The 11,056-nt window shown below is 32.1% G+C and overlaps 1 pseudogene; it reads left to right on the forward strand.

The window, feature by feature from the left end:
* Positions 1–2,377: 2,377 nt before the first annotated feature.
* On the forward strand, positions 2,378–5,340 carry LOC112702544 (respiratory burst oxidase homolog protein C-like; annotated as a pseudogene).
* Positions 5,341–11,056: the final 5,716 nt, after the last annotated feature.

Raw genomic sequence — 11,056 nt, forward strand, 5'->3', positions numbered from 1 at the left:
AATTGTAATTGATTTTATATAATTTAAAGAAAAATTAATTTTTTGAAAAGAAAAATAAAATTTTAGATAAAAAATTAATTTTCTAAATAAAAATAGATTTTTATGTGCAAAAATTAATTTTTTTCATTTAAAAATGGATTCTTTTTTTAAAACTGATTTTGTATTTAAAATTAATTTGGCTTATTAACCTAAATAAAATTTTTTATTAATCAAATTCAGATTTTTTTTGTTAATATTAACCATATGTATTCCTACATATTAATAATAAATTTAAAAAAAATAATTATATTTATAAATTTTATTTTAATATAAATACTATTATATAATTTTTTTATTAAAATTTTTGACTGCTTCAAATATTTTTTTCAAGTTTCCACTGTCGGTACTCCTACGTACTCTCATTATTTATTAAATTAGTTTATACTAAAAAATTTGGAATCACATGGCTATTTTAGTCATTTTATATAATATTTTAGTCTTGTCCATGTGTATCCAAACATAATACTAGACATTACATTAGTGTCTTATCCATCGTATCCAAACACGATACACAAAACATAATTTTTAATGTCTCTATCCTATTGTCTTTGTCTCAGTGTCCTGTTTTGTCGTGTCTCTACAAACAAACGCTACCTTATTTATTATGTTTTGGATGCGCTTTAAGAGTGATGCCTAATGTATGTTGGGCCAAATTCAAACACTTAGTGAAAATTTTCATCTCCTTTCAATTCCCCCTCACCTTCAATTTACGCGCACAACTTAACCCTCTCACGGCCTTCAATACGCGCACAACCTCAGGTCACCTTCGCCATTCTTGCTCAACAACCCTCACCTTCGCCTACGACACTCAGCATCACCTTCGCCTTCTCACCGTCGCCGTTGACTGTCGCCACCCAGTGACCATTCACCGCCAGTCACCACTCATCACGTCGCTACGCTGACCAGGTCACCACAACCACTCACCGCTAGTCACCGCTCACCGTTCACCATCGACACTCTCACCTTTGCCATTGTCACCACTGCACTGACCATTGCTCTTCTCCAGTAATCGTCGCTGCGCCGTTCTCCAGTAATCGTTGCTGCGCCGTTCTCCTGTAATCGTCGCTGCACCGCCCTCACTATTGTCATCTCCATGCTTCTCATCATCGTCTTCTCTGTGCTGATTTCTAGTTGAATAGATATGTGATGATTTTTAGTAGGTTCTGAAATTTCAGAGGAGTAGGGTTCCGATATTAGGGTTTTAATTTGGGGGTTTTAATCTGTGAAATATGGGTTTGTAAACTATGATTTGATAACACGCATGCTGTTGTTGATGAAGATGTGTGGTATTTTAGGGTTTGTGAACTATGATTTTAGTTCAGACGCTTTCTTCTTCATTTTTTCCCTTAAGATTTTTGTTATTGGATTTTTGTGGATTGTTTTGATCACTCTCTCTCTGGCTCTTTGATCTCAACAGGAAACACAGCGTTTGCTCAGTGAGCCAGGTAACTTCTCATTTCTCAGCTCCATTATCGTGGTTGCATGCATACTTTGAAGTTTCCCCTCTTGTGTGTAGTGATTTGAAAGCTCTTACCCTATTAAATTGGTAGTACTTGTTTAATTTGTATGATGGTGTGAGTTGAACGTTACCTTGGTGATAGTGATCTGTTCAAGGTTTTATATAATTATTTGTTGTTATGTTCTACTAAAGTTTATACCTGTTGGCCTAATAGAATCACCTGAATTTACAAAATATCAGCATTCATTGAGCTATGATGATAACCAATGAGCCATCAAACAAGACAAACTAAAAAAGTGCATTCAATACTTAATTTCTTAGATCTGTTACATTTTTTATTTACATATTTATTAACAATGAATGAACAAATTTATTCACATGTATAAGTACCCTGTTTGTGAGTACGGTGCAGGGGGTATAAGTACCAATACTATGAATGAACAAATTAGTTCTGTATCTATGAAAGATAATTTCTACATGTTAAATTTATTCACATGTAGATTTGTTTGTATTTTGAACTTTCATAAATAAAATGATAATGAGAATAAATTCAGATTCATTTTGAACTTTGATAGATATTAGTAATTTAGTCATTATTATATTATCAAATAAGGTTAAATTTGATTTGATTTTAAACTGTGAAGGCAGATTATGTTGGTTTTATATTTTGTGGATTGAACTCTTTGGTTGTGGCTGCTGAAAATTTTACTAGTTTTATTTTTCTTAACCGTGGAGTTAATGTCGCAAAGATGATTCTAGGGTTTTCAATTTGGGGGTTTGGGTATGTTGCAGCGCGGGTGAACTCTCGTACCCTTATTTCTCCTTTTGTTCCACTTGATTTCCTTTGGTGCTACTGTTGTTAAAACCGCTTCCATTAAAATGAAGCAGGTTTCTCAAGAACTCAAATGACTCGCTTTGATTTCTTCCAAACAAACAGCACCTTCTTCTTCTGATGCTGCTGCTGCTGCAAGAAGAGGACACTACGATAGGACTAAGTCCGCGGCTTCAAGTGCTCTCAAGGAACTTAAGTTCATTGCTAAGGGTGGCGGTGGTGGTGGTGGTGGCGGTGGCGGTGGTGCAGGGTGGCATGAAGTGGAGAAGCAGTTTGATGTTCTTACTGCTTCAACTGATGGATGGCTTCATCATTCTCTCTTTGGAAAATGCATAGGTAATAATTGAAATTGAAGAGTTCATAACAAATCTACATTATTCTTTTGTTGTTGCTTTCCAAGTGTTTGTGAAATTGTTTGTGTGTGTGTGTGTGTGTGAGTGAGTGAAATAAGGACTTGTTCTGAGTAGTTTTCTTTTAGGAAGTGTTTAGATAACTATGGTTTGGATTTGTTTAATTGTTTGTATGTAGGGATGAGCAAGGAATCTGAGGCATTTGCTGGTGTTCTTTTTGATTCTTTGGCTAGGAGGAGGGATATTCACGGGGATTCAATTAACAAGGCTCAATTGAAGGACTTTTGGGACCAGATTTCTGACCAGATCTCTCAAACATACAGCAGCAGGCTGAAGAATATGCAGCTTTGATCATGGAAGAACTAGACCCTGAAGAGACAGGATTTATCATGGTATTTACATCATCCTATTTCAGATTGTTTTGGTATAAAACTTATCAAAATTAAGTAATATTAGTCATTATTACAGTTTCACATACAGATAAGTACTTATATTTCAAATCATAAGTATGAAGTTGATTTATATTTAAGATGATGAGAGGGACTGATTTCACTTGTATTTAGGAAATTATATCAAATCCATAAGAAAAATTTGACATAGACCAAAATCATAAATAGCTAACTCTAGAAGTGACTAGAAATTTATTTGAAAAGAAAAACAAAAACTCCATATTACTCATGTTAATCTCATTTATTTGGCCAATTGGTGATTATTATTACTGCTTCATCAGCTGGATAGCCTAGAGATGCTCTTACTGCATGGACCAAGTCATTCTAAAAGAGGTGATAGCAACTTAGCAAGTACCTAAGCCAAATGCTAAGCTTGAAACTGAAGCCTACATATGAAGACAGTGCTGTTAGGAAGTGCTATACAAATACCAAGTACTTCATACAGGACAACTGGCAAAGAACTTGGGTTATGGCACTGTGGATTTGTCTGATGTTAGGTTTATTTGCCTACAAATTCTTACACTGTAGAAGGAGAAAAGATGTATATCATGTTATAGGGTATTGTTTCTCAAAATTCCCTTGCTGAATAAATGTGTCACCATTTAAATAAAGTTAGTAGTACAAACAAAGTGAGGGTATATATGTTGTTGTTCTTGCAGGTGATAGCTGTAGCAGTAGCAATTGGTGTTGAAATACATGCAATTTTTCATCTTTCTTGCGACTTCCTTCGCCTCCTTCGTGCAAGCCCTCAAAAGTGCAAGCCACACCTTGGTTCAGGAGAAACAGGATTAAGCTTCCTAAACCACTCAACAGTCCAACTGGCTTCAATGCATTTTGGTACTCACATTATCTCTTTGTCATTGTCTATGCCTCGTTGATTGTTCATGGAATCAAACTTTTCTTTACCAAAGAGTGGTACGAGAAAACGGTTAGTAACTTCAATCCCTTTTCCTTTGTATAAATTGCACTGACACTTTCCTGAGGTTAAAGTTAAATTATATACAACACTATTTTTTTAATGTTTGCATTGACTTTGTTAGTGTTGTGTTTATAAAAGAAATTAATACCACAGCTTACAATCTATAGAAATATTAAGTATTATATAACTTTAAATTGCACTAGAAATTCATTAAAAATTTAAAATATACTATTGCAAATAAGTAACTTTGAAATTCTGCTTCTTTATGTTGTGACGTCAATGTCAATAAGTTGCCACTGGTCATGTCTAGTTTGTATCAATCAGATGCATCTTGATCTGGTTTTCTGCAATTATCGCCTAAATTTTAATTAATTAGATTGATTCATTCTATTTGAATGTTCTCGTGGATGATAGTATCCTTAAATCATCCTTTTACTAGTTGGAGTTGTTGATAAATGTTGGTTTCAATGTAACCTTAGTGGCTCATGAAATGACAAGGAAAGAGATTAACTAATTTATCAAGATTTAAGGATGGCACTTGTTTATTACTTGTCAGTTAATGATTAAAAAGGTCAATGTACTATAGAGAAAGCACTACTTATAGATGCTATTATAATGCATATCATTTTGTTGGCATAATGGTTCATACTAAAGTGACTTTGAGGATTATTTTCCTCTAATATGCTGTCTTATATATTGCTCATGACATGGAATATGATGAATCAGGAATCCACTATAAGTTCTAGCGTGGATTGTTCTTTGGTTCCTTTTATTGTGATTTATGGACTTATCATGTATGATCATGCTATCACTTCATATTTTGATAGGTTTCTTATTGTGCAGGGGTCTGATTTAGATAGTTTATTAGAGTAGAATAATGTAACATCTTCAGCCAAAACAATTGTTGGCTCAACACCTCTGAAGCAGAATCAGCAGAATCAGAAGCATGAAGGTAGTGTAAGGATTATTAGAAGCACACTCTCAAACAAGGAAATGCACAAAAGTCAGTCAGCCAGGCTTCAATCGGAGCAGGCAATACCAACATCTGATCTACAAAAAGAAAGACAACCACCTACATGTGCAATTGATTTTGAAGAAATTTATTTTTAGAGAAATAAATTTTATTTTTAGAGAAATAATTTGTATTATTCCCAAATAGAAGATCTTATGGCTGCTAATTTATTATGGCAACCGAAATTTTGTTTTAGGATAATTTTTATTATTTAAAGAATATTGGATTGTATTATTATGTATTATTTTTATTTTATAATATTTTACTAATTTAATTAAAATGATAGGATTATATATATAATTATATTATTAAATATTAGGTTTTAGAAAAATTTTATATATATATATATATATATATAGAAAATAAAAAAAAAACAATGAGGGACCTAAGGCTACATTTATATACAGTAGCTATAGTATACCAAAAAAAAAAAGAGAGACCTAAGGCTACGCTTATAAAAAGTAGCTATGGTATACAATGTGGCTATGCTTTACAAGTGATGCAGTAGCGTTGAAAAGTGTAGCCTATTCTGGAAAAATGAAAGTTGAAAAGCGTAGCCTTTGGTCCTGGACAGCATCACTTGAAAAGCGTAGCCTATTCCCAAACACCAAAAGCGTAGCCCTTGATGTAGAAAAGCGTAGCCTTTGAGAATAGGCAACGGCCGAATAGGAATCACCCCAAAAAGCGTAGCCGTAGCCTAAGGCATCATTTTTTTCCACTTTTGGCTACACTTTTCAAGTGTACCTGAATGGGTGTTTTTCTTGTAGTGAATGTTTGCTGATTCAGTTGTTTGATTGCTTGAATTGAATTGGTGTAGTCTAAGTCCTTGGATCCTGAGGCTACACTCGCAGAGACCTTCAAGTATACACATACCTTAAAGGTGAATAAGGAGAGATTTACTGACGAGCAGTCTGCGACCCATTATGTACGAGTCTCAATTAATTCTAAGTTTTGAAATTAATTTGTTTTACTTTAAAAACAATTATGCATTATCCTAATCACAATGTGTGGGACACAGGAACAATACATGTAGGCTTTGGAGGTCACGACATAGCAATCTCAACAGGCTACTGGGGATAACAGAGCCGGCTCAAAGACCTCAGTAGTGAATCCAAATGCGGTTTGGCTCCAGAATGTCTCTGAACCCCACAAGAATCACCGCTTCATGTTGGGGTTGTTCTTTGCCAATAGCCTTTACTCCTCCGAATTGGTGACTTTCTCTGCCTTTGTCTTTCCCTTTGCCACCAGCCCTTCTGATCCCCAAATAGTTATGGACTTGAGGGAGGAGGTTTAGAAGCTCTCACAGGAGCTTCACCAGACATAGGAGCAACAGGCTGATCAGAGGTACAATGACCTTCTTGTATGCATTGCCATAAGCTCCGAACTTAGTTAGAGGCTGGAGCGGGTAGACCGTTTGCGAGAGTAGATGTTGATGGAGGTAGCAGCATTGGAGGCAGAGACACTGGTGGCAGCGATACAGCTAGTAAGGAATCGATTTCAGCACCCACTTCGCTGCCCCAGCAGCGGGAGAACAATGACAACTACGGTAGTCTGTAGGGTGTAGGGATGTCGTTTATTTTTTTCCATTTCTGATTTTTTGATATTTTAGTTTTGTGACATTTTTGTGGATTCATTCATACTGTTTTTTTAAATAAATAATTTATTTATTTTTGGTAATTAATTTCGAATTTCGATACATTAATCTTGTTAACCAGAATGTTATAACAAAATAAGTTGTTCATTTCTATAAGGTATGGCTTCATTGATAAAAAAAAAATTAAATTAGAAAAAAGAAACCGTCGGATTTACCAGCAAAAAATTCCGACAATGAATTGGCGGCAAAAAACATTAAAGGGCGTCAAAGTTACTGTCGGATTAATTCAATGGTAATAACGTTCTCAAATTAGATGGATACAAAGAATAAATTGAGGGTAAGTCCAACGCTAAGTTATCGTCGGACAAAATAATCCGATGGTAACTGGTTTTTGGCGCTACTTATACCATCAAATATTATCCGACAGTATATTTGATGGTAAATTCGATAATAATCAGTGATTTTCTTGTAGTGAATTACCTAAAACAAACTAATCCCTTTAAAAAATAAATTATGATTAATAGACTAATCCTTTTAATTAGAGTATATGCATTTAACTATAATGCTTTTAAAATTAAAAAATAAATTATTGATTATTAATGATATAATCATTTGACCTATGGTTTAAGAACAAATAATTATGTACAATTGTAGTATAATTTGTATTATTTAGGTGTAGTATAACTAATATTAAATTAGAATATTATCTTTCTTTTAATAATATAATTATATATTTTTTTATTATTAATTAATTTAAAATATTAATACACATATTTTAGATTTAATAATACATAAATATTATCTTTTTATAATAATATATTAATATCTACATTTATTAAATAACATTAGTTATTAATATTATATAATATATGAATATACGTAAAGTATTATATAGAACACGTACTTAAAAACATTCTTTTATTATACATATTTATTATTATTGACAAAGAAATATTATTATTATTTTAAATAATTTAATTTTAAATTATTGATAGATTAAAAATATATCAAAATTATATGACTTATTATCATATTAGTAACATTTTTTACTAAATTATTTGGATATATTACTTATAAAAATAAAGTCATAAATAGTAAAAATATAAAATTAAAAATTAATAAACTAAACATTATATATTTAAATTAAATAGACTTAACTAATAAAGTGAGATCAACTTTTAAATTTTTTAAAAACTAAATTTATCAAATTCTAATATTAGAATTAAGCTATTTAAATAATATCTATGATATTCAATTTTAGATTTTTGATGAATATACATTAAAATTATTTTCGTAATGATAACTAGCAAAAATAGTTTGACCAGATTCAATATGTAATTCATGCAAATTCAGACCATCTATCTTCTTTTTAAATAAGCTCTATCATCTGTTATCCATATAATACGAAAAGACAAGAATAACCACATTTAGCTCAATATAAATTCATCTTTCCTATAAAAGATAACTTCACCCATATTTTAGGGATAAGTATTGTTTTGGTCCCTCACGTTGAGAGTCGGAATCGAACCCATCCCTGATCTAATTTTTGATTTAGAATCGTCCTTAATGTTTTTTTTCGTATTAAAATCGTCCTTTTTATTTTTTTTGGACAAAAATACCCTCCCCTTTCCCCTTTTCCCTCCCCCTCCCCCACCTCCACCCCCACCCCCGGTCTCCCCTTCCCGCCTCCCCCTCCCCTCCCCCCACCACTAACCCCCACCCCTGCCCGGTCTCCCCTTCCCCTCTGCCCACCACCAACCCCACCCTCCGTCTCCCCTTCCCGCCTCCCCCCTTCCCTTCCCCCCTCCCCCTCCCCTCTGCCCACCACCAACCCCACCCCCGTCTCCCCTTACCCCCTCCCCTCCCCCACCACCAACCCCACCCCCGCCCCCGTCCCGTCTCCCCTTCTCCCCTCCCCTCCCCCTCCCTTTCCCTTCCCGCCTCCTCCCACCACCAACCCCACCCCCACCCCCGGTCTCCCCTTCCCGCCTCCCCCTCCCCTCCCCCACCCCAATCCCACCCCCGCCTCGTCTCCCCTCCCTCTCCCCTCCCCATGCATGTTTTATTTTTTTAAATTTTATAATTTTATAATTTTTATTAAAATAAGGGTAGTTTAGGAATAAAATTAAAAATTTTATTAAAAAGGACGATTTTAATATGAAAAAAATATTAAGGACGATTCTAAATCGAAAATTAGATCAGGGACGGGTTCGATTCCGACCCTCAACGTGAGGGACTAAAACAATATTTATCCCCATATTTTATTATGTTGGTTATAATATATAAAAAGATCCAACTATCATTTAGCAAAATGAAATTTACTGCCTCTACTGTGTTGAACTCTTATATCCATATATAATTAACACCAAATTAATAAAACAATTCGAGATGGAACATGATGGAGGTGATGCATTGTAAATAATTATGGTAAAAGACAATTCTGCTACAAAGACAAAAGAAAACAAATTGAGTAAGAACACTTAATTGTTATATAATTAAAAGAATAAAAGTAAGGTTGAATTTATAAAAGAACGATAAAATCCTAATTTATACCATAAAAAAATCAATTTCAATAATAAAAAATAAAGAATGTATTATTATTGTATAAAAATAACAAAATAAAACAAAAAATTTAACTCTATAAGTTACCCTCATAAACAGTAAAATAGAACACTCTGTATATAGTATTTATAGAGATATATAAAAGAATCGTTGTAATTATTAAAAAGATATGATGTAAAATATTAATATTGACAAATCTTACCATAATTAATTAATAAATTCTAATAAATATAATTATTTAAAATTAATACTTTTCAAATAGAAGAGAGATGCAAGCTTACAAGCACCAAAATGTACCATCTCAACATGTGTGACGCCAAGGTAAATATCATATATATAAATGCTAGTTATATATGATTGATAATTATATTATAATGACTGATAATTAGATTGATTGACAATTAATATAATTAAAATTATTAACAATTAGAATGATTAACAATTAGCATAATTATTTGTTAAATGTTAATTTTTATATAATTATAAAAAAATATTTTTTTAAAATAAGTTTAGAAGAGAAAGATATATATACCGACACCAGAACATGTCATGTCAGTATTCTTTTTGTATTAATAATTAATAATAGGATAAAATATATTTTTTGTCTTTAAGTTTGATAAAAGTTTAAAAAGTATTCCTAAGTTTTATTTTGTTTTAAATTTGTTCCGATAGTTTTTTATTTGCATCAAATATACCCCTAACGGCTAGTTTTTCAAAAAATTTAAGACCAATTCAACAACAATTTCATAAAAACCCTCAACACAAGTAAATCAAGTATAATTTTCATACATTATTGTTAGATTGGTCTTAAATTTTTTGAAAATTTAGCCATCGAGGGTATATTTAATGCAAATAAAAAAGTTTTAGGATAAAATTAAAACAAAATAAAACTTAGAGATATTTTTAAAACTTTTGTCAAATTTTAAAAACAAATTTTTTATGAGTATTAATTTTTAAATTTAAATTATATATATTTTAAATTTTGTTTGTTGCATAAGAGTACACAAAAATTTAAAATATAATTTAAATACACGTGATTTATTTGATGATCTAGTTAATGGATGTCACGACTCTATTGGCATAGAATATGAAATCTTCTCTATTTAAGTTGGTTGTACAAAATTTGTTACAATGTGATTCAGCTATATAAGTGTGCTCTGCAAGGTAGCTAGAGCCAGCAAGGTTCTTTCGATGCAAGAGGAATTGACTCTTATTTCTTAACCAATCAATCCATCTCCATTGACTTCTTTACGAGATAAGGTTATTTAAATTATATTTCAAATTTTGATGTACTTCAACGCAACAAACAAAATTTTTATGTATTTTCATACAATAAATATAATTTTAAATTTTTATATAAATTCTAATAAAAAACCGTCAATGAATGAAAGTAAGTGAATGGAAGAAGCAAGTGTATTAATAATAGGTAGTTAAAAAAATAATCGTATTAATAGTGGATAGTTTAATGGTGTACTTATGTGTGCTTTCACTTATTTGAGTTATTTCATACACGTGTTAACGTGTTTATTTTAAATCAATTATCCATCTTTTCTATTATTTAAAATGTACTGCTTATCTTTCCTATTATTCAAAACCGTCCATCTTTTCTATTATTTGAAACATTTCATTTAAGAGTTTGGTCCAATTTAAATTATTAATATTTTTTATTGATGGTTTCAGTGGCTAAGAGAAGGGGGGGTTGAATCTTAGCCCCTTTTTTGCTTGCTAACACTTGCTGGATTTAGATGAAACTTTTCTGTTTTTAGCTCGTCCCTAGCCACGAGACATTTTTTATTTTTCATCTGAACAGTAAAAACAGAATTAAAGTAGGAAGAGAGAG

This window comes from Arachis hypogaea, chromosome 7, assembly GCF_003086295.3.
Source record: "Arachis hypogaea cultivar Tifrunner chromosome 7, arahy.Tifrunner.gnm2.J5K5, whole genome shotgun sequence".
In the NCBI taxonomy this organism is placed as follows: Eukaryota; Viridiplantae; Streptophyta; class Magnoliopsida; order Fabales; family Fabaceae; genus Arachis; species Arachis hypogaea.